Raw genomic sequence first — 23,363 nt, forward strand, 5'->3', positions numbered from 1 at the left:
TTTTTTGCTACGAGTAACATGCACAACACAAGCAGTAAAGATTCACACTGTTTATTGTTGGTTTAACAAAAGTATATAAAAGAAAGGATTTAGGGCGTGTATATCCAAAGTCAATAACTAATTGGACAGAACACAAAGGGGGCTAACATAACATGATTGGCTAGGAACTGCCGCAGTGGAAGGATATGCATATATGGGCAAGTTGGTACTCAAATAGGAAGGTTATTCACACGGTATAAAAAGATAACAGACAAGGACAGTAGCAAAAATGTGCTGGAACATTAAGTTCTATAACACAAGCAATTCTATGACATTGAAGCAGAGGCGAGCTTTAACCCTTTCAGCTACCTAGAGTATCAGCATTTTTTCATGTCACCCCTAGATTCACTTATATAGTGGTGGACAGGATTGCTCTTCTGTTTGTCCACATATTGTATGATTGGCAGCCACCAGCACTGGGTTTGCCTATCCCATGGACCTAATCCTGTAATTTATTCTATACAAATATGTCCTAGCGTTTTACTCTCTTACACACCACTTACACACTCCACCACAGGTAACAATTCCTGTAATTTTGTACTATATCCTGAATTCTGCATCTTACACCATAGCTACACACATTCGCTTATAGGGTCTAATTCAGATGTAGGCACAAAGCGGCTATGGTGCCTAATTCAGATCTGATCGCTGCTGTGCATTTTCGCACAGTGGGTGATCAAACCCGAACTACGCATGCATATGCACCTGATCAGCGCCCAGCGACAGGATGGTGCAAAATATCCGAACGCACGGGCGTTTGTAAGGTGATTGACAGGAAGAGGCTGGTTGTGGGTGGCAACTGACCGTTTTCCAGGAGTGTCAGGAAAAACGCAGGCGGGACCAAGCGTTTTTAGGGAGGAAGTCTGACATCAGCTCCGGCCCCGATCAGCAGGAATCAATCGCACGAAAAGAGCAAGTTCTGGGCTGCGCAGAGACTGCACAAAATCAGTTTGTGCAGCTCTGCTACAAATGCGATCGCACACTTGCACAGTGATTTAACCCTCCCCCTGAAGGCGGCGACTATCTGATCGCAGGGCAGCAGAAAACGCAGCCAATGTTTCCTTACCACACATGCTTATGAGCCGCAGAGCGCATGCACAGCGATTGAATTGCTATAGTGGACGTACCAAGATATTAGTCGCAAATTGAGTGACAGTAAGTATTTGGAGGTGGTAACAAGGAGCGGGTAAATGCAGGTCGGGTAAACTAATGCAGACGCCATTTTCTGGGAGTGCATACATTAGCAGTTGTGGTCTTACTTGCTACTGGAGAGCCCTTTGTATCCCAGGAGAGCACCTCCGCATGTGCGACTTCAGAGACACAGGCTGAGGTGCTGACCCAATTTGCAACGATGGTACCAATGTATCAGCAATTATACGCAGTTGTACAGAAATGATGCGATAGCAGTAGGTGTCCCTAAGGCACAGATTAGCATATAGGGGTAATTCAGACCTGATCGCTCGCTAGCATTTTTTGCAGTGCTGTGATCTGGTCAGAACTGTGCATGCGTATGCACCGCAATGCGCAGGCGCTTCGCTCGGGTACAAAGCGGATTGTTGCTGTGCGATGGGTTTTACGAAGAATCCATTCGCACAGCCGATCGCAAGGTGATTGACAGGAAGAAGGCATTTGTGGGTGTCAACTCACCGTTTTCTGGGAGTGGTTGGAAAAACGCAGGCGTGTCCAAGCGTTTGCAGGGCGGGTGTCTGACGTCAATTCCGGTCCTGGACAGGTTGAAGTGATCGCAGCGGCTGAGTAAGTCCTCGGATGCTCAGAAACTGCAAAAGATCTTTTTGTACCGTTCGGCTGCACATGCGTTCGCACACTTGCACAGCTAAAATACACTCCCCTGTGGGCGGCGACTATGCGAACGCAGGACTGCAAAAAACTGCTAGCTAGCGATCAGGTTTGAATTACCCCCATAATCCCATATTAGCATACAGAGGTGTAGCTAGGCGCCATGGTACCTGGAGCAAGAGTATGTTTTGGCGCCCCCCATCTACTGTACTAAATTGGGGGCATAGCCAACATGTGGTGTCATGTTACATTTAGAGAGAAACAATATTTAAAAATCCTCAATTGGTGACAGGGCCAGTTCTAAACCTTGTGGAGCTCAGGGTGAAAGTTTCCTTTGGGTGCCCCCCATGTTTAAAATAGGGTCAGTGCTTGTTGAAGGCTTGAAACATCAATATAGGGGTATGGCTTCATTAGGAAGGTGTGTGACCACAGTCAGGGCCGGCAACAGAAATCTTGGGGCCCCATACACTGATATTTCTGGGGGCCCCCTACCCCCTCAACTCTTCCCCTCAATATAAATGTGTGTATATATATATATATATATATATATATACAGTATATACATACACACGCACACATATACATACACATATACAAACATACATATATAAGCACACATACATGTACATATACTACACAGACACAAACATACATATATAGACACAGACCCACAGATTGTCACAACGGTGAGGGAGATTGCAAGGACCCAGGAGGGACTGACCTTGTCTGTAGGGACATCACATTGGTAAAGCTGCAGTCGGCTGCTGTCTGATATTCACAGTCAGTGTGCCTGGCAGTGCTGTGTCGCTCAGCTCCTCGGAGTCAGCGGCAGCAGCAGGGACGGGCTGGCGCGGGTTCATGCGTAGTGACGCCGCAACGCTGGCAACACAGCACGGGACCAGCTCAGACCAAGTGATGGGGTATGCGGCGGGGGTGGTGTTGTATTGGGAAGTAATTATCTGTTAATTGACGCATGGGCGTCCCAAAGTGCACGGGAGCCACAGCTTTCTTAGGCGCTGCCAACACATTTCTTGTGGCCCTGATGCTCGGGGCCCCCCTGATCCTTGGGGCCCCATACGGGTGTCCCCTTTGACCCCCCCTGTCGCCGGGCCTGACCACAGTACAGTACCAATTCACATTACACCGCAAAGTATTGTCCATTGTTCATGTTACGCCACACAGTGGAGCCCCTTATAAATATTATGCCACACAGTAGAGCCCATTATACACGTTACACTGTGGTTGAGCCCCTTGTACACAATACACCATGGTAGAGCCACTATGGAAGAAGCTGTATTTAACTATTTACTTGTTTAATTCGAATAAATGAAAAACACTATATACTGTATATGTCCCGACTGACCTGACCTCACAACCCCCCAATTCCTCAATGAAAACAAAACCCTAACTGTGATCCCCCACAGACCTGAAACCCCCCAAACTCCCAATGAAGGTAGTGACTGGCAGAGCGCCCTTTAACTTTTTTGGCGCCCAGAGCTTGCGCTCTGCTGGAGCCACCCTCGCTACACCCCTGTTAGCATATAATCGCAATTGCGTACGGCAAAGGATAGCAACAGCTGAAGCAAGAACACCCACATCTGTATCAGGCCCATAGTGACCTTGCTATTTAGGATTAGTATATTTGTTGCAAAGAAATTGGTATAAAGCCACAGATTAAGTATAACCATGTGTAGGACAAGGCACAGCGCGGGTCACTCGTATCAAACCTTTTTCTATTGCATTTTTACCCAGATTCACAAACGAGTCGCACACAGAAGTACATGAAATGCCAGCGTAAGTATTCAGTGTCCCCTCGCATTGTACCTTTGTCACATTAGTGATGCAGATTTAGGGAAACATCTCTATTAGGTCGCATGGCACACCTAAGTCACAAAGTCCACGGTGTACCAAATGGGTCTATTTGGAGCGATTTGAGGATAGGTGTAGGTGGACACATCTGAGCCCCCACTCTAATTCACTTGCCTCCCTGTGTAAATCATTGTCCTCCTCAATCATTTTCTCCTTCCCTCACCTGCAATGTATCCCCCCCCCCCTCCATCTGTTATACATCTTCCTCCATCACTACACCATCCTTGCCTACGCTCCCTCATTCTGAAGGGGACTCCCTGAAATAGAAGCAATCTCCCTGACTCCCTGAATAGTCCAGCAATCTCCCTGATTGAACCTTAACCCCAGGCCCGGCGCTACCCGCTCAGCAAAGGGATGCAAAGCAGGTAGGCGCCAGGGTTGGAGAGACGCTCTCCCTGCTTTGCATCCCCGCTGCTGCGCCTGGGCCCCTGCTGCTGCTGCTGCTGCTGCCGGCTGCTGTGCCTGTCACACTGTTTGACAGGCAGCGGCGCCGGTAGCATGAACCTTCCCCCTACCTCCCTGGTTGACAGTAGTCCAGTCTCCAGTGTCTGTGTGTGTCCAGCGACTCCTGCCGAAAAAGGGGCGGGGTTTACCGGCACTGAGGGGCGGAGCTACACGGGACCATGGCCATGCTGCAGAGGAAGTCTGAAGGCAGAATACAGAGTCGGCCAGCCAGATGGTGAGTTGAGGGAGAGTGAGTGAGAAAGTGTGTGTATGTGTAATGTATGTACAGTATGTGTGTGTATGTATATGTGTATGTAGTATATGTGTGACTGTGCAGCATAATGTGTGTAAGCGTCACTGGTTCAGGGGTCGTTGCGTGTGTAAGCGTCACTGGTAGAGGGGGCGTTGCGTGTGTAAGCGGCACTGGTAGAGGGGGCGTTGCGTGTGTAAGCGGCACTGGTACAGGGGGCGTTGCGTGTGTAAGCGGCACTGGTACAGGGGGCGTTGCGTGTGTAAGTGGCACTGGTACAGGGGGCGTTACGTGTGTAGGCGTCACTGGTACAGGGGGTGTTGCATGTGTAAGCGTCAATGGTAGAGGGGGCTTTGCATGTGTAAGCGTCACTGGTAGACGGGGCGTTGCGTGTGTAAGCGTCATTGGTAGACGGGGCGTTGCGTGTGTAAGCGTCACTGGTAGAGGGGGCTTTGCGTGTGTAAGCGTCACTGGTACAGGGGGCGTTACGTGTGTAAGCGTCACTGGTACAGGGGGCGTTACGTGTGTAAGCGTCACTGGTACGGGGGGTGTTACCTGTGTAAGCGTCTCTGGTACAGGGGGCGTTACCTGTGTAAGCGACACTGGTACAGGGGGCGTTACCTATGTAAGCGGCACTGGTACAGGGGACGTTACGTGTGTAAGCGGCACTGGCAGGGACGTGCAGTCAGGGGAGGCAGGGGAGGCAGTGCCTCCCCTGTGATTAATTAGTAAAAGAATACATAGAAGATACTTATGACACATATTCTATGTCATAAGTGTCTTCCTTATGTAATGCCATATTTTTTTTGTGTGTGAAATTACTTTGGGAGGCACTGTTAGCAGTGCCTCCCAAACAGAATAGGAAGGGGGAGAGAGCGGGGGGCGGAGCCTAGCACTGGGCTGTAAAAGCCCATTGAAAAACAGTGGCAAAGCGGCACTGAAAAAAGTGCCTCGCTGACAGGGACACCACCCCCATGTCAGCGAGGCAGCTGTGATTGGACTGCGGATCCAGCACTGGATCCGCTGTCCAATCACCAAGACGCGGCGGGAGGCAGAAGTTGGGACGGGAGCAGCAGCAGCGGTGGGTCTGCAGTGACTGCTGCTCTCCCCTGTCATGCTCCGCCGGCTCCGTCCCCTCCTCCCGCACACAAGCACCAGACGTCTCTCCTGTGGGCGGCTGACACCTGCCAGAGTCCGGCGGCTCCGTTCTCCCCTCCCGCTGACTGCCACTTGTCCTCTGTGGCTGTGCGGCTCTCCCAGTCCTTCTCCGGCGGCTCCGTCCTCCCCTCCCGCTGACAGCCACTTGTCCTCTGTGCGGCTCTCTCCGGCTGCTCCGTCCGCACACAACAGCAGGCAGGTTTTTTTTTTTTTTGGTCGGTCTCTCTCTCTCTCTCTCTCTCTCTCTCCCTCTCTCTCTCTCCCTCTCCCTCTTTCTCTCTCTCCCCCTCTCTCTCTCTCTCTCTCTCTCTCTCTCTCTCCCTCCCTCTCTCTCTCTCCCTATTTCTCTCTCTCCCCCCCCTCTCTCTCTCTCTCTCTCTCTCTCTCTCTCTCTCTCTCTCTCTCTCTCTCTCTCTCTCTCTCTCTCCCTCCCTCCCTCCCTCCCTCTCTCTCCCTCCCCTTTCCCCCCCCTCCTGTGAATTGAAGCATTTATGTGTAACTTACTTATTTTCCAGGTATTGGATTTTACTGGACAAGTGGACGTGACCGGCGTGGGATGTAGGTAAGTAATCTCTCTCATTTTTACAGGTCCCCCTATTGGATTCTACTGGACAAGTGGACGTGACCGGCGTGGGATTTAGGTAAGTATGTGTGAGTGTGTACGTGTGTTATAATAAAATGTTACTTTCACAGTGTATGTGTTGTGTTTTTATTTGGGTATTTTTTTTTTTGTAGAACTACAGGTACCAGCGGACCCATTATTTCCCCGCATGCTGGTACTTGAGGTTCTCCAAGTACCAGCAAGCGGGGGAGGCCCGCTTGCCCTTGTAGTTTCACAACAAAAAACAATATTCGTTTTTTTACACACATGGCTATCAGCCCGGCACCCACCGCCCAGGGGTGCTGGGGACAGCCTCGGGCTTCACCCCTGGCCCTTGGGTGTCTGGAGGGGGGGGGGGACCCCTTGATTTAAGGGGTCCCCACTCCTCCAGGGAACCCCGGCTAGGAGTGACTAGTTGGGGGGGGTAATGCCACGGCCGCAGGGACCTACATAAATGTGTCCCCCAGCTGTGGCATTATGTCCCTGGCTAGTGGAGACCGGTGCTGGTTTTAAAAATACAGGGGACCCCTACATCTTTTGTCCCCCATATTTTTGGAACTAGGACCGGACTAAGAGCCCGGTGCTGGTTGTCTAAATACGGGGAACCCCTGTCCAATTTTTTCCCCAGTATTTAAACAACCAGGACTGGCTCAAAGAGCCCGAGGCTGGTTATACTTAGGAGGGGGGGACCTCATGCATTTTTTTTTTTACATCAAGTTACTGGAAGCCCTGGACAACAAAATTGCATTCATGTCCTCCTCCCACTCCCTTTCCAGTCCCAAACACTAATTTTTATTTTTTTATGAAGAGCAGGCAGGCAGCGGGCATTGGCGGCATCGGACTGAGATGCAAATTAGTGGTGGAGGGCTGGGTCAGTTGATGGTGGCCGAGTTTGTAAGCCATTGGCGGTGGCAGTGGGCAGCGGCTCTGAGGCAGTAGCGGGCATTGGCTCGGCAGCGGTAGGGGTCATCGCCAGGATTAGGCGGACATTATGGTAGTGCCTCACCAGCCACTGACCTCACCGCACGCCACTGGGCACTGGTACAGGGGGCGTTACTTGTGTAAGCGGCACTGGTACAGTGGGGCATTACTTTTGTAAGCGGCACTGGTACAGGGAGCGTTACGTGTGTAAGCGGCACTCACTGGTACAGGGGGCGTTGCGTGTGTAAGCGGCACTGGTACAGGGGGCGCTGCGTGTGTAAGCGGCACTGGTACAGGGGGCGTTACGTGTGTAAGTGGCACTGGTACAGGGGGCGTTACGTGTGTAAGCGTCACTGGTACAGGGGGCGTTACGTATGTAAGCGGCACTGGTACAGGGGGCATTGCGTGTGTAAGTGGCACTGGTACAGGGGGCGTTACGTGTGTAAGCGGCACTCACTGGTACAGGGGGCGTTGCGTGTGTAAGCAGCACTGGTACAGGGGGCGTTGCATGTGCAAGCGGAACTGGTACAGGGGGCATTGCGTGTGTAAGCGGCACTGGTACAGGGGGCATTGCGTGTGTAAGCGGCACTGGTACAGGGGGCGTTGCGTGTGTAAGCGGCACTGGTACAGGGGGCATTGCGTGTGTAAGCGTCACTGGTACAGGGGGCGTTACGTGTGTAAGCGTCACTGGTACAGGGGGCGTTACGTGTGTAAGCGGCACTGGTACAGGGGGCATTGTGTGTGTAAGCGGCACTGGTACAGGGGGCGTTATGTGTGTAAGCGGTACTCACTGGTACAGGGGGCGTTACGTGTGTAAGCGGCACTGGTACAGGGGGCGTTGCATGTGCAAGCGGAACTGGTACAGGGGGTGTTGCGTGTGTAAGCGGCACTGGTACAGGGGGCATTGCATGTGTAAGCGGCACTGGTACAGGGGGCGTTGCGTGTGCAAGCGGAACTGGTACAGGGGGCGTTGCGTGTGTAAGCGGCACTGGTACAGGGGGCGTTGCGTGTGTAAGTGGCACTGGTACAGGGGGCGTTGCGTGTGTAAGTGGCACTGGTACAGGGGGCGTTGCGTGTGTAAGCGGCACTGGTACAGGGGGCATTGCGTGTGTAAGCGGCACTGATACAGGGGGGCGTTACGTGTGTAAGTGTCACTGGTACAGGGGGCGTTACGTGTGTAAGCGGAACTGGTACAGGGGGCGTTACGTGTGTAAGCGGAACTGGTACAGGGGGCGTTACGTGTGTAAACAGCACTGGTACAGGGGGCATTGCGTGTGTAAGCGGCACTGGTACAGGGGGCGTTGCGTGTGTAAGCGGCACTGGTACAGGGGGCGTTGCGTGTGTAAGCGGCACTGGTACAGGGGGCGTTACGTGTGTAAGCGTCACTATTATAGGGGGCGTTACGTGTGTAAGTGGCACTGGTACAGGGGGCGTTACGTGTGTAAGCGGCACTGGTACAGGGGGCGTTACGTGTGTAAGCGGCACTGGTACAGGGGGCGTTACGTGTGTAAGCGGCACTGGTACAGGGGGCGTTACGTGTGTAAGCGGCACTGGTACAGGGGCGTTGCGTGTGTAAGCGGCACTGGTACAGGGGGCGTTGCGTGTGTAAGCGGCACTGGTACAGGGGGCGTTACGTGTGTAAGCGTCACTAGTACAGGGGTGTTATGTGTTTAAGTGGCACTGGTGCAGGGGGCGTTACGTGTGTAAGCAGCACTGGTACAGGGGGCATTATATGTAAGCATCACTGGTACAGGGGGTGTTGCGTGTGTAAGTGTCACTGCTGCAGGGGGCGTTACGTGTGTAAGCGGCACTACTACAGGGTGCATTATGTATATAAGCATTATGTGCGCTGTCCCTTTGTAATGTATGGGAGGGCGCAAATTTATAGTTTGCAGGAGGGCGCCGAACACCCTAGCACCGGCCCTGCTTAACCCCATTGTGCAGCTGTTACGTTCTTGGGGGGGGGGGGAATAAATCACAGTGGAGTGTGTAAGTGGTGTGCAAGAGAGCAAACGCTAGGACACATTTGTATAGAATAAATGACAGGATTAGGTGATAGGCAAACCCAGTGCTGGTGGCTGCCAATCATACAATATATGGACAAACAGAAGATCAATCCTGTCCCCCACTATAAAGGTGAATCTAGGGGTAAGATGAAAAAATGCTGATACTCTAGAGCGCCGTGATTAAAAAACGTTTGGGGAATAGTGGGGGAAATTACTTGGAGGGAGGGGGGCTGAGTGAGAAGTAACCTAAATGTTTGGGAGAGGACTCTGACTTACAGTATACTATCAGCAGCAATTATTTGACCATTTCACGCAACATACTATAACACACAAATAATTTGACATATATTAGATATGACTTGCGCTCTAGAGAAAATATAAAGATTACATTTTGACAGACCAAAAATAAGGAGTAAAAAAAAAAAAAAAGAAGTAGGGAAGTATGCACTACACCCCCACTGCATTTCTTCCAAATCCTCATCACCTGTAACTTCTTGTAATCATATATAGAGTTTTTTTCAATCAGGCTGGGGCATTAGGGGGGCACATGCTTAGAACCGGTCCTGCACACGTGCAGTGTCCCCACCATCGGACTTGTACGCTAACCATCAGATTAGCATGCAAGTCTGAGTGATGACAAAGCCAAACAAGCACTGTGACATCTGGGTTCTACTGCTGATGGGTCTGAGAATCTCTGGAGCTTTTTTTTTTTTTTTACTTAAATCTAAAAAAAATAGTGGTTTACAATACAGTAAAGGCTGATACACACTAGGCGACTTTGGCCTCAAAATCGTTCATTTCAGACGTTTTGAACCATTTTGAGGTGAAAGTCTCCCAGTGTGTATGGGCTAGCGACGAACGACTGGGATGATGAGCAATCCCGCATCATCGCCAGCAAGGTGGGCCATCGGCTGGTTTTACCAGCATGTCTGAAGATGATGGATCATTTTCCAGCCATCATCGCTCAGTGTGTACGGCCACGAGCGATGATGGCTGGAAGATGACCTTTTTTCCAGCTGCCGAACCCGCCCCGCTGTCTCCCCAAGCCGCACCTGCTAGCCGCCGAGGTGCCGCCTGCTCCCTCCTGCTCCCTGCCAGCACAGAGACGCCAGCACTGCTCATCCACAAGCAGGGAGACCAGTGAGTCGCTGCATACAAGTGTTTTCCTCGGTTATATACATTGCTGGCATTGGCCAGCAATGTATATACCCCTGCCCACCAAAGTTTATTTAATGCTTTTTTTATTTTAGACAGTAATATATACATTGCTGGCACAGGCCAGTAATGTACACTGCTCAAAAAGAATAAAGGGAATGCTAAAATAACACATCCTAGATCTGAATGAATGAAATATTCTTATTAAATACTTTCTCTGACGTCCTAAGTGGATGCTGGGACTCCGTAAGGAACATGGGGATTAGCGGCTCCGCAGGAGACTGGGCACAACTAAAGAAAGCTTTAGGACTACCTGGTGTGCACTGGCTCCTCCCACCCTCCTCCAGACCTCAGTTAGATTCTTGTGCCCGGCTGAGCTGGATGCACACTAGGGTCTCTCCTGAGCTCCTAGAAAGAAAGTATATTTAGGTTTTTTATTTTACAGTGAGATCTGCTGGCAACAGACTCACTGCAGCGAGGGACTAAGGGGAGAAGAAGCGAACCTACCTAACAGGTGGTAGTTTGGGCTTCTTAGGCTACTGGACACCATTAGCTCCAGAGGGATCGACCGCAGGACCCGACCTTGGTGTTCGTTCCCGGAGCCGCGCCGCCGTCCCCCTTACAGAGCCAGAAGCATGAAGAGTCCGGAAAATCGGCGGCAGAAGACTTCGGTCTTCACCAAGGTAGCGCACAGCACTGCAGCTGTGCGCCATTGCTCCTCATGTGCACCTCACACTCCGGTCACTGATGGGTGCAGGGCGCTGGGGGGGGCGCCCTGAGGGCAATATATGACACCTTGGCTGGCAAATCTACATCATATATAGTCCTAGAGGCTATATAGATGTAAAATTACCCCTGCCAGTATTCCAGAAAAAGCGGGAGAAAGTCAGTTGAAAAAGGGGCGGGGCTTCTCCCTCAGCACACTGGCGCCATTTTCTCTTCACAGTGCAGCTGGAAGACAGCTCCCCAGGCTCTCCCCTGTAGTTTTCAGGCTCAAAGGGTTAAAAAGAGAGGGGGGGGCACTAAATTTAGGCGCAATATATGTATACAAGCAGCTATTTGGGGAAAAATCACTCAGTTATAGTGTTAATCCCTGCATTATATAGCGCTCTGGTTTGTGCTGGCATACTCTCTCTCTGTCTCCCCAAAGGACTTTGTGGGGTCCTGTCCTCAGTCAGAGCATTCCCTGTGTGTGTGCGGTGTGTCGGTACGGCTGTGTCGACATGTTGGATGAGGAATGTTACGTGGAGGCGGAGCAGAGGCCGATAAATGGGATGTCGCCCCCTGTGGGGCCGACACCAGAGTGGATGGATAGGTGGAAGGTATTAACCGACAGTGTCAACTCCTTACATAAAAGGCTGGATGACGTAACAGCTGTGGGACAGCCGGCTTCTCAGCCCGCGCCTGCCCAGGCGTCTCAAAGGCCATCAGGGGCTCAAAAAAAAAAAAAAAACGCCCGTTACCTCAGATGGCAGACACAGATGTCGACACGGAGTCTGACTCCAGTGGCGATGAGGTTGAGACATATACACAATCCACTAGGAACATCCGTTACATGATCTCGGCAATGAAAAATGTGTTACGCATTTTCTGACATGAACCCAAGTACCACATAAAAGGGGTTTTATATTTGGGGAGAAAAAGCAGCCAGTGTTTTGTTCCCCCATCAGATGAATGAATGAAGTGTGTAAAGAAGCGTGGTTTCCCCCGATAAGAAACTAGTAATTTCTAAAAAGTTACTGATGGCGTACCCTTTCCCGCCAGAGGATAGGTCACGTTGGGAGATATCCCTTAGGGTGGATAAGGCGCTCACACGTTTGTCAAAAGGTGGCACTGCCGTCTTAGGATACGGCCACCTTGAAGGAACCTGCTGATAAAAAGCAGGAGGCGATCCTGAAGTCTGTATTTACACACTCAGGTTATATACTGAGACCTGCAATTGCCTCAGCATAAATAGGGCTGCTGCAGCGTGGTCTGATACCCTGTCAGATAATATTAATACGCTAAGACAGGGATAATATTTTGCTAACATTGAGCATATTTAAGACGTTGTCTTATATATAAAGGATGCACAGAGGGATATTTGCCGGCTGGCATCCAGAATTAATGCAATGTCCATTCTGCCAGGAGGGTATTAGAAACCCGGCAGTGGACAGGTGATGCTGCCTGTAAAAGGCACATGGAGATTCTGCCTTATAAGGGTGAGGAATTGTTTGGGGATGGTCTCTGGGACCTCGTATCCACAGCAACAGCTGGGAAGAAAAATTTTTACCTCAGGTTTCCTCACAGCCTAAGAAAGCACCGTATTTTCAGGTACAGTCCTTTCGGCTTCAGAAAAGCAAGCGGGTCAAAGGCGCTTCCTTTCTGCACAGAGACAAGGGAAGAAGGAAAAAGCTGCACCAGCAGCCAGTTCCCAGGATCAAAAATCTTCCCCCGCTTCCTCTGAGTCCACCGCATGACGCTGGGCTCCACAGGTGGAGACAGGTGCTGTAGGGGCGCGTCTCGGGAACTTCAGGGACCAGTGGGCTTGCCCACAGGTGGATCTCTAGGTTCTGCAAATAGTATCACAGGGATACAGGCTGGAGTTCGAGGCGACTCCCCCTCGCCGTTACCTCACATCAGCCTTGCCGGCTGCCCTCGGAGAAAGGTAGTACTGGCGGCAATTCACAAGCTGTACTTCCAGCAGGTGAAAGCAAGGTACCCCTCCTTCAACAAGGCCGGGGTTACTATTCCAAAATGTTGTGGTACCGAAACCAGACGGTTCGGTGAGACCCATTCTAAAATTGAAAGCCTTGAACACTTATATACGAAGGTTCAAGTTCAAAATGGAATCGCTCAGGGCGATTATTGCAAGCCTGGAGAATTTCATGGTATCACTGGACATCAAGGATGATTACCTGCATGTCCCTATTTACCCTCTTCACCAGGAGTACCTCAATATTGTGGTACAGGATTGTCATTACCAATTCCAGAAGTTGCCGTTGGTCTGTCCCCGGCACCGAGGTATTTACCAAGGTAATGGCCGAAATAATTATCCCGTACTTGGACAATCTCCTTATAAAGGCGAGGTCCAGGGAGCAGTTGTTCGTCGGAGTAGCACTATCTCGGGAAGTGCTACGACAGCACGGCTGGATTCTGAATATTCCAAAGTCGCAGCTGGTTCCTACGATGCGTCTACTGTTCCTGGGTATGGTTCTGGATACAGAACAGGTGTCACGATCCGGGTATCTGGACGCCATTTCTTACCCATCAGATGCCTCCTAAGGCTGGCTCAGCGCTCCAGCACCGGATCCCATCTGTTATCCTAATGTTCACATTCCTGCATCCTCTCCTGTCTCTCTGAGACGCTGTCACAGTAACGCCATAATACATCTGGCATGGCGTCTCCCGCGGCCTCCGCCGCCGTCCCTGAGCTTCTGCATGCAGAGTGTCAGAGTGGATTACGTCAGCCGCGGCCTCCGCTGTGTCCGCGTGGTTGGATGTGCACTTGTCTGCCTGGCGTCTCCTGTCTCCAGTGGCCGGCGCCGCCATTACTGTTTTCATTACCACATGGATTACAAACCAAACTTCCCTCCAAGTGTCTGCATGGGCGCAGCCATCTTGGATTCTGTCAGCTGATCATTTCCTCCAATCTGTTGTCAGTATTGTTAATCTGCATAATTGCCTAGCCAATCCCTTCCTTGCTGCAGGTATAAATACACTGTGCCTGAGCAAGGAAGGCGTCAGTGCTTTGGTTGTCAAACCTAGTTCCTGTTTGTCTCTCTCCTGTGATTGTCTTCCAGGTTCCAGCTCCTGTCTCAAGACTTCCACCATAGAGACCCGCACCAGCATTCCACCTGCGGTGTAGCCTGACTCTCCGATCCATTTTGGATTCATCTGTTTCCAGCCACAACATTACCTGCTTCCAGCCCAGCTTCCAGCAGAGTACAGCTTCTCTTAAAGGGCCGGTGTCCTTTCTACAGTTTACCACTCTCCACCGGTATTATTATTTCTCCGCTCTCAAGCTCTACATTTCATTCATATTGCATCGCTCTCAAGCTTCATTTATTATTTAACTGGTTCCAGCCAGCATCCACTCCGTGCCAACATCTGTCTGGTTCCAACCAGAACCCACAGCAGCTATTTTATTTACAGCAGTCCAGCTTTCCCTGGAACACCAGCTGGTACGATCCTGGGCTTTCTTCATTGCTACAGTCGGGCCTGGTAAGGACTTTCCAACTCGCAGATAATAAGAACTGTCTCATACTACCAGAGCTCTGTGGCCCCTGCCATCCTGTAGTACCCAGGAACTGTATTATTTCTCTGCTGATTTTATGTTTCTTTTACTGCTACTGTGATGCATGGAGTTTGTCATAAATAAACATCATTGACTTTTATTCAAGTTGCCGTGGTCACGCCTTGGGGCGGTTATTCTTCATGTTACTTACATGTCCAGGGGTCTGATACAACCTCCCAGGTTCCGGTACATCTCAGCCCCTACAACTGAGGCTGCCTCCCGTCAGCTCAGGCCCTCAGTTGTGACAGTAAGCACTGACCTAATGAATCCAGCCGGAGACCAGGATCAAGCGGCCAGGCCGATGCAAGAACTGGCAGCCCGACTAGAACATCAGGAGGCTGCACAGGGCCACATCATCCGCTGTCTCCAGGATCTCTCTACTCGGCTGGATGGGATTCAGACAACTCTCCGTGGATCAGGCGCGTCTGGTGCGTCAACCACAGTGACTCCAGCTATAACCCCACCCACCTTACCCATTTCTGCTCCACGTCTTCATCTTCCAACGCCAGCAAAATTTGACGGATCTCCAAGATTCTGCAGGGGATTTCTCAACCAGTGTGAGATTCAGTTTGAGCTACAACCTGGCAATTTTCCCAGTGACCGTACAAAAATTGCCTACATTATTTCTCTTCTCAGTGGCTCAGCCCTTGATTGGGCATCACCGTTATGGGAGAGGTCCGACACCCTGCTATCTTCTTACACTGCATTCGTGTCAACATTCAGGCGCATCTTCGACGAGCCAGGCCGGGTAACCTCAGCTTCATCCGAGATTCTCCGTTTACGCCAGGGGTCACGTACTGTAGGACAATATCTGATACAGTTCCAGATCCTGGCATCCGAACTGGTCTGGAACGACGAGGCCCTGTATGCTGCATTCTGGCATGGCTTATCTGAGCGTATTAAAGATGAGTTAGCTACCAGAGACTTACCCTCTAAGTTAGATGAGCTAATCTCACTCTGCACGAAAGTTGATTTACGTTTCAGAGAGAGAGCAACTGAGCGTGGAAGATCATCTGCTCCAAAATCTTCTGCTCCTCCTCCTCGCCAACTGTCACCAACTAAAGATGAGCCCATGCAAATTGGCCGTTCCCGTTTAACTCCTGCTGAGCGCCGAAGACGTCTCTCCGAGTCTCTCTGTCTTTATTGTGCGGCTCCGTCTCACACCATTAATGCCTGTCCCAAACGTCCGGGAAACTCCAAATCCTAGCTCGCCAAGGAGAGGGCCGGCTAGGAGTAATGATCTCCTCTCCATCTCCTCAAGATTGTAATCTCCCAGTCTCGCTTCAAGTTGCTCAACGTTATCGGAACGTCATTGCCCTCCTTGATTCCGGAGCAGCTGGGAACTTTATTACCGAAGCCTATGTTAAACGGTGGTCCCTACCCACCGAGAGACTTCCTTCGTCCATTTCTTTAACTGCCGTGGATGGCAGCAAAATTTTTGATGCAGTTAGTTCTTTAAGGACTCTACCAGTTCGTCTGAGAGTGGAAGTTCTTCATTCCGAACTTATTTCTTTTTTAGTGATTCCAAGAGCCACACATCCTGTGGTCCTGGGCCTTCCATGGCTCCGTCTTCACAATCCTACAATTGATTGGACGACTACGCAAATCCTGGCATGGGGTTCCTCCTGTGCTGAGACATGTTTGTTTAAAGTATTGCCTGTCTGTTCTTCCTCCCCCAGGTCGTCTGATGTTCCACCTCCTCCATATCAAGATTTCACGGATGTGTTCAGTAAAGCTTCTGCTGATATCCTTCCTCCTCATAGAGAATGGGACTGCCCGATTGATCTCGTTCCAGGGAAGGTTCCACCTCGAGGCCGAACTTATCCGTTGTCTCTGCCTGAGACGCATTCTATGGAGGAATACATTAAAGAGAACCTAGCAAAGGGGTTCATTCGACCTTCTTCTTCTCCAGCCGGCGCAGGCTTCTTTTTTGTAAAGAAGAAAGATGGTGGTCTGCGGCCGTGCATCGACTACAGAGGTTTGAACGACATTACCATCAAGAACCGTTATCCTTTACCCCTGATTACTGAGCTCTTTGACAGAGTTAGCGGAGCTACCATCTTTACAAAGCTGGACTTGAGAGGTGCATACAATCTCATCCGGATCCGTGAGGGTGACGAGTGGAAGACCGCCTTTAACACCCGTGACGGACATTATGAGTACCTCGTCATGCCCTTCGGATTGAGCAATGCTCCAGCTGTCTTCCAGCATTTTGTCAATGAGATCTTCAGAGACATTCTATACCGTCATGTCGTGGTCTATCTAGACGATATCCTCATTTTTGCCAACGATTTAGAGGAACATCGTTTTTGGGTTAAAGAGGTTCTGTCCCGTCTCCGTGTCAATCATCTCTATTGCAAATTAGAGAAATGCGTCTTTGAAGTCAAGTCCATTCCGTTTCTAGGGTACATTGTGTCCGGTTCCGGACTAGAGATGGATCCTGAGAAACTACAAGCAATCCAAAATTGGCCGGTACCCTTAACCCTCAAAGGGGTCCAGAGGTTCTTAGGGTTCGCCAACTATTACCGAAAGTTTATACGAGACTTTTCCACCATTGTGGCGCCTATTACTGCTTTCACTAAGAAGGGTGCTAACCCGTCCAAGTGGTCTGAAGAAGCCATGCAAGCATTTCATCTGTTAAAACAAAGGTTCATCTCTGCGCCTGTTCTGAAACAGCCTGACATCGACTCTCCTTTCATCTTAGAGGTGGATGCCTCCTCCGTTGGAGTAGGAGCGGTGTTATCTCAGAGGGCTAAAGATGGCCATTTACACCCTTGCAGTTTCTTCTCCCGGAAGTTCTCCCCAGCTGAGCGCAACTATGCCATTGGCGACCAGGAGTTGCTAGCCATCAAGCTCGCTCTAGAAGAGTGGAGGTATCTGTTGGAGGGAGCTTCTCATTCAATCACCATACTTACAGACCACAAGAACCTTTTATATCTGAAAGGCGCACAATGTCTCAACCCTCGTCAGGCCAGATGGGCACTTTTCTTTTCCAGGTTCGACTTTAAACTCCAGTTCTGTCCGGGCTCTCAGAATCGCAAGGCCGATGCCCTTTCCCGCTCATGGGAGCAAGAAAATGAGTCAGAGTCTTCAGACAAGCATCCTATTATAAATCCGTTGGCATTCTCCACGGTAGGGATGGACTCTACGCCCCCATCAGGGAAAAGTTTTGTGAAACCGATGCTAAGGAAGAAGCTCATGCATTGGGCCCATGCTTCCCGTTTTGCCGGACATACAGGTATCCAAAAAACCCTGGAGTTTATCTCTAGGTCCTATTGGTGGCCAACTCTGAAAAAGGACGTCTTGGAGTTTATTGCATCTTGCCCAAAGTGTGCTCAACATAAGGTATCCCGCCAGTCGCCTGCGGGGCAACTGGTTCCACTATCTGTTCCCCGTCGACCTTGGACCCATTTGTCGATGGACTTTATTACATGTGCAACAAGTTCAATACCATCTGGGTGGTAGTTGACCGGTTCACCAAGATGGCACACTTCATTCCTCTCACCGGTCTTCCGTCAGCTTCCAAGTTGGCTCAAGTATTCATACAAGAGATCTTCCGACTCCACGGTCTTCCTGAGGAAATTATCTCAGATCGAGGAGTTCAATTCACAGCCAAATTCTGGCGAAGTTTATGTCAAGTCCTCCAAGTCAAGCTAAAGTTTTCCACGGCTTACCATCCTCAGACCAATGGTCAAACCGAGAGGGTGAATCAGGACTTGGAGGCCTTCCTCCGCATCTATGTGTCCTCCTCTCAAGATGACTGGGTTCAATTACTTCCCTGGGCCGAGTTCTGTCATAACAACCAGTATCATTCTTCATCTGCTTCAACACCATTCTTCACTAACTTTGGATTCCACCCTAAAGTCCCTGAGTTCCAACCGCTTCCAGCAACTTCTGTTCCCGCAGTGGATATCACCTTGCATCAGTTTGCCAATATCTGGAAGAGCGTACGATCAGCTCTGCTCAAGGCATCGTTCAGGTACAAGAAGTTTGCGGATAGGAAGCGTCGAGCAGTTCCTGCTCTCAAGGTGGGTGATCGGGTATGGTTATCCACGAAGAATTTGAGGTTAAGAGTTCCCAGTATGAAGTTTGCACCTCGCTATATCGGTCCTTTCAAGATTGAACAAGTCATCAATCCTGTTGCTTACAGACTCCAGTTGCCTCCCTTCTTAAAAATACCCAGGACATTCCATGTTTCCCTGTTGAAACCGCTGATCTTAAATCGGTTTCATTCCTCACTTCCTCCAACTCCGAAAGTCCAAACTCAACGAGGCGTTGAGTATGAAGTGGCTAAGATCCTGGACTCACGTCACCGTTACGGTCAACTACAATATCTTATTGACTGGAAGGGTTACGGCCCTGAGGAACGTTCATGGACCAATGCTTCTGATGTCCATGCTCCTGCCTTGGTCCGGAGATTCCATTCCAAGTTTCCTCAAAAGCCAAAGAAGTGTCCTGGGGCCACTCCTAAAGGGGGGGGGGGGGTGCTGTCACGATCCGGGTATCTGGACGCCATTTCTTACCCATCAGATGCCTCCTAAGGCTGGCTCAGCGCTCCAGCACCGGATCCCATCTGTTATCCTAATGTTCACATTCCTGCATCCTCTCCTGTCTCTCTGAGACGCTGTCACAGTAACGCCATAATACATCTGGCATGGCGTCTCCCGCGGCCTCCGCCGCCGTCCCTGAGCTTCTGCATGCAGAGTGTCAGAGTGGATTACGTCAGCCGCGGCCTCCGCTGTGTCCGCGTGGTTGGATGTGCACTTGTCTGCCTGGCGTCTCCTGTCTCCAGTGGCCGGCGCCGCCATTACTGTTTTCATTACCACATGGATTACAAACCAAACTTCCCTCCAAGTGTCTGCATGGGCGCAGCCATCTTGGATTCTGTCAGCTGATAATTTCCTCCAATCTGTTGTCAGTATTGTTAATCTGCATAATTGCCTAGCCAATCCCTTCCTTGCTGCAGGTATAAATACACTGTGCCTGAGCAAGGAAGGCGTCAGTGCTTTGGTTGTCAAACCTAGTTCCTGTTTGTCTCTCTCCTGTGATTGTCTTCCAGGTTCCAGCTCCTGTCTCAAGACTTCCACCATAGAGACCCGCACCAGCATTCCACCTGCGGTGTAGCCTGACTCTCCGATCCATTTTGGATTCATCTGTTTCCAGCCACAACATTACCTGCTTCCAGCCCAGCTTCCAGCAGAGTACAGCTTCTCTTAAAGGGCCGGTGTCCTTTCTACAGTTTACCACTCTCCACCGGTATTATTATTTCTCCGCTCTCAAGCTCTACATTTCATTCATATTGCATCGCTCTCAAGCTTCATTTATTATTTAACTGGTTCCAGCCAGCATCCACTCCGTGCCAACATCTGTCTGGTTCCAACCAGAACCCACAGCAGCTATTTTATTTACAGCAGTCCAGCTTTCCCTGGAACACCAGCTGGTACGATCCTGGGCTTTCTTCATTGCTACAGTCGGGCCTGGTAAGGACTTTCCAACTCGCAGATAATAAGAACTGTCTCATACTACCAGAGCTCTGTGGCCCCTGCCATCCTGTAGTACCCAGGAACTGTATTATTTCTCTGCTGATTTTATGTTTCTTTTACTGCTACTGTGATGCATGGAGTTTGTCATAAATAAACATCATTGACTTTTATTCAAGTTGCCGTGGTCACGCCTTCGGGCGGTTATTCTTCATGTTACTTACATGTCCAGGGGTCTGATACAACCTCCCAGGTTCCGGTACATCTCAGCCCCTACAACTGAGGCTGCCTCCCGTCAGCTCAGGCCCTCAGTTGTGACAACAGGATAAAAAGGGTTTCTCCCGGAGGAGAAGTCCAAGGAGTTGTTGTCTCTAGACAGAGACCTCCTAATACGTATACAGGTGTCGGTGCATCAATGCACGCGAGCCCTGGGAAAGATGGTAGCTTCTTACGAAGAAATTCCATTCTCCAGGTCCCATGCAAGGATTTTCCAGTGGGATCTGTTGGACAAGTGGTCCGGGTCGCATCTTCAGATGCATCGGCGGATAACCCTGTCTCCAAGGGTCAGGGTGTCGCTGTTGTGGTGGCTGCAGAGTGCTCATCTTCTAGGGGGCCGCAGATTCAGCATACAGAACTGGGTCCTGCTAACCACGGATGCCAGCCTTCGAGGCTGGGGGGCAGTCACACAGGGAAGGAACTTCCAAGGCTATGGAAAAGTCAGGAGACTTCCCTACGCATAAATATTCTGGAACTGAGGGCCATTTACAATGCCCTAAGTCAGGCTAGACCCCTGCTTCAACACCGGCCGGTGCTGATCCAGTCAGACAACATCACGGCGGTCGCTCATGTAAACCGACAGGGCGGCACAAGAAGCAGGATGGCGATGGCAGAAGCCACAAGGATTCTCCGATGGGCGGAAAATCATGTGTTAGCACTGTCAGCAGTGTTCATTCCCGGAGTGGACAACTAAGAAACCTCCACCCGGGAGAGTGGGGACTTCATCCAGAAGTCTTCCAAATGATTGTACACCGTTGGGAAAGGCCACAGGTGGACATGATGGCGTCCCGCCTCAACTAAAAGTTACAAAGATATTGCGCCAGGTTAAGGACCCTCAGGCGATAGCTGTGGACGCTCTGGTAACACCGTGGGTGTACCAGTCGGTGTATGTGTTCCCTTCTCTGCCTCTCTTACCCAGGGTAATGAGAATAATAAGAAGGAGAGGAGTAAGAACTATACTCATTGTTCCGGGTTGGCCAAGAAGAGCTTGGTAACCAGAACTCCAAGAAATGATCTCAGAGGACCCATGGCCTCTGCCGCTCAGACAGGACCTGCTGCATTCCTGCATTTCCTGCAGTCAGGAGTGACTATGGGCTTAAAATTAGGGTGCATAAAGGTCCAGATTTCGGCCCTATCCATTTTCTTTCAAAAGGAACTGGCTTCGCTTCCTGAAGTTCAGACGTTTGTAAAGGGAGTGCTGCATATTCAGCCCCCTTTTGTGCCGGCACCTTAGGATCTTAACGTGGTGTTGAGTTTCCTGAAATCTCACTGGTTTGAGCCACTTAAGACCGTGGAGCTAAAGTATCTCACGTGGAAAGTGGTCATGCTATTGGCCTTAGCTTCGACTAGGCGTGGGTCAGAATTGGCGGCTTTGTTATGTAAAAGCCCCTATCTGGTTTTCCATATGGACAGGGCAGAATTACGGACTCGTCTGCAATTTCTGCCGAAGGTGGTGTCATCTTTTCATTTGAACCAACCTATTGTGGTGCCTGCGGCTACTCGTGACTTGGAGGACTCCAAGTTGCTTGATGTAGTCGTAGTCAGGGCTTTGAAGATTTATGTAGCCAGGACGGCTGGAGTCAGGAAAACTGACTCGCTGTTTATCCTGTATGCATCCAACAAGCTGGGGCCTGTCTGTTCCAAGACGTACCGCGGCTGCGTTGACGGCATGGCGGTTGAACGCCGGATCCTGAAGGAAAAGGGAATTCCGGAGGAAGTTGTCCCTACGCTATTTGAAGCTAGGAAAGAAGTGAACGCAAACCATTATCACCGCATATGGCGGAAATATGTTGCGTACTGTGAGGCCAGGAAGGCCCAAAAGGAGAAATTTCAGCTAGGTCGATTTCTGCACTTCCTACAGTCAGAGGTGACTATGGGCCTAAAATTGGGTTCCATTAAGGTCCAGATTTCGGCTCTATCGATTTTCTTCCAAAATTGAACTGGCTTCACTGCCTGAAGTTCAGACTTTTGTTAAGGGAGTGCTGCATAGTCAGCCCCCGTTTGTGCCTCCAGTGGCACCGTGGGATCTCAATGTGGTGTTGGATTTCCTGAAGTCGCATTGGGTTGAGCCACTTAAATCCGTGGAGCTATAATACCTCACGTGGAAAGTGGTCATTCTGTGGGCCTTGGCGTCGGCCAGGCGTGTATCAGAATTGGCGGCTTTGTCATACAAAAGCCCTTATCTGTATTTTATATGGATAAGGCGGAATTGAGGACTCGTTCCCAATTCCTTCCTAAGGTGGTATAATTTTTTAATGTGAACCAACCTATTGTGGTGCCTGCGGCTACTTGGGACTTGGAGGATTCCAAGTTACTGGATGTAGTCAGGGCCCTGAAAAGTATATGTTTCCAGGACAGCTGGAGTCAGGAAAACTGACTCGCTATTTCTCCTGTATGCACCCAACAAGCTGGGTGCTCCTGCTTCTAAGCAGACGATTGCTCGCTGGATCTGTAGCACGATTCAACTTGCACATTCTGCGGCTGGACTGCCGCACCCTAATTCTGTAAAAGCCCATTTCACGAGAAAAGTGGGCTCTTCTTGGGCGGCTGCCCGAGGGGTCTCGGCTTTACAACTTTGCCGAGCTGTTACTTGGTCTGGTTAAAACATTTTTGTAAGAGTCTACAAGTTTGATACCCTGGCTGAGGAGGACCTAGAGTTTGCTCATTCGGTGCTGCAGAGTCATCCGCACTCTCCCGCCCGTTTGGGAGCTTTGGTATAATCCCCATGGTCCTTACGGAGTCCCAGCATCCACTTAGGACGTCAGAGAAAATAAGATTTTACTCACCGGTAAATCTATTTCTCGTAGTCCGTAGTGGATGCTGGGCGCCCATCCCAAGTGCGGATTGTCTGCAATACTTGTTTATAGTTATTGCCTAACTAAAGGGTTATTGTTGAGCCATCTGTTGAGAGGCTCAGTTATATTTCCTACTGTTAACTGGGTATAGTATCACGAGTTATACAGTGTGATTGGTGTGGCTGGTATGAGTCTTACCCGGGATTCAAAATCCTTCCTTATTGTGTCAGCTCTTCCGGGCACAGTATCCTAACTGAGGTCTGGAGGAGGGTCTTAGTGGGAGGAGCCAGTGCACA

General features: G+C 50.3%; 1 pseudogene; it reads left to right on the plus strand.

Moving 5' to 3' along the window:
* The first annotated feature begins 4,328 nt into the window (after nt 1-4,328).
* The window catches only part of LOC134910992 (PAS domain-containing serine/threonine-protein kinase-like), a 48,139-nt pseudogene continuing 29,104 nt past the window's right edge, over nt 4,329-23,363 (plus strand).

This window comes from Pseudophryne corroboree, chromosome 4 (genome assembly GCF_028390025.1).
Source record: "Pseudophryne corroboree isolate aPseCor3 chromosome 4, aPseCor3.hap2, whole genome shotgun sequence".
In the NCBI taxonomy this organism is placed as follows: domain Eukaryota; kingdom Metazoa; phylum Chordata; class Amphibia; order Anura; family Myobatrachidae; genus Pseudophryne; species Pseudophryne corroboree.